Source organism: Limulus polyphemus, unplaced genomic scaffold, assembly GCF_000517525.1.
Source record: "Limulus polyphemus unplaced genomic scaffold, Limulus_polyphemus-2.1.2 Scaffold84650, whole genome shotgun sequence".
Taxonomy (NCBI): Eukaryota; Metazoa; Arthropoda; class Merostomata; order Xiphosura; family Limulidae; genus Limulus; species Limulus polyphemus.
In genome coordinates, this window is record NW_013750246.1 from 1 (window position 1) to 1,411 (window position 1,411).

At 28.0% G+C, this 1,411-nt stretch overlaps 1 long non-coding RNA gene across 1 annotated transcript; it reads right to left on the bottom strand.

Annotated features, from left to right (window-relative positions):
* Positions 1-83: 83 nt before the first annotated feature.
* Positions 84-1,411, bottom strand: LOC111084631. Its single transcript, XR_002609657.1, has 2 exons — positions 1,311-1,411; positions 84-325 (listed from the first exon to the last, which is right to left on the bottom strand). It is a non-coding gene; the product is annotated as an uncharacterized LOC111084631 (long non-coding RNA).

Consider the following 1,411-nt stretch of genomic DNA (forward strand, 5'->3'; position numbering starts at 1 on the left):
TAACATACAATGGAAATTATCAGTATTGAGAATCACAAAGATTTTTGTCAGTTTCAAATTTATAATGCTCTTAAATAAACAGGATATTTTTAAAAGTTATAATAATAAAAACCATAACAGTATTTCTTCTATTCAACATATTTCCCATCTTCACCTCAGTTCTTCAATATTTTAGTGCCTTTGTATCCACCAGTAGATGGCGCCATATTCAGATACGATAACTTCAGATCAACATCATTATACATCTTTAACAAGAAAGAAACTATCATCCACTTATCTTCTATAGTATATTGGTATAAACGAAGAAGAACATTCATCAAGTCAGCTGTGAAAGGAATAACTTAGTGAGTGAGTGATAAACTTTATCCTGTAATAGTAACATTTTCTTGTCTGCACAAAGTATTATCAAATTTGAAATGATGTTCCTGGGTGGAAAATTTGTGAGTGTCTTAAAAACAATGCTTATGGAATATAATTCTATTATTTTTGTATTCTGGTATAAAAGGTATGTGTACAAGTGTATAGTTTCATCTAAGAACATGTTTTTATAGAGACACTCTGTATCAAAACTAGCCGAATAAGTTGTCAATATTCAGGTCTTGTGTATATTGAGAAAGTCGACTCTGTCTTCGATGTGATATTCATTTTTGTTTTATGGTTACAAACACATAATTATTATACCATTAAACCAATGTTTATGTGTTTCAATATTATATATTATCACTTACACTGAACATTCCTCACTTAAAACACTTTCACATAATCGTAATATTTTTTACAAAATTCGATTTATCGTGTATTTTTCATTTTTCATCCATTTTCTGGTTAGATATAATTAACTTTGTAAAGGGACCATTCTAAGAATGACATAATAAAATGGAAATATAGAATTTAAAATCTATAGAATATATAGATATAACGTGTTTAAACCTGATGAAATGCTATAGTTTACTTTTAGGTTTAATTTAACAGAACGTAATTTATGATGCTTGTTTTATTGTAAGCCACCTTTTCTGATTTTAGTAAGGTTTATGTATACGGACGTAGATGTCTGTATATACAAAGAGGTAACTAGAGAGTTTTTACGTCTTGACTAGGAATAGTATTTATATAAATGCGAATTTTATTTAATGACAATAATTATCTAAGATACTCTTGTAAAGTTTGTGTTATCTTTTTCTTTTTATGTATTCTTATTGACTATATATAATTAATCCGGTAAAAGGACTGTTCTAGGAGTGGTATCGTAAACTGGAAATATAGAATTTAGTGAATTTCTAAAGTAATGAAATTATAAAGGAATATATTACATTCTAATGTAGTAATTCTCTGTTTAGCCAGATCTGGTAATTCTTCCACAGTACACGACAAAGAATCAATAATTCCTTCCAGTGAACCAACATCAGTGTGA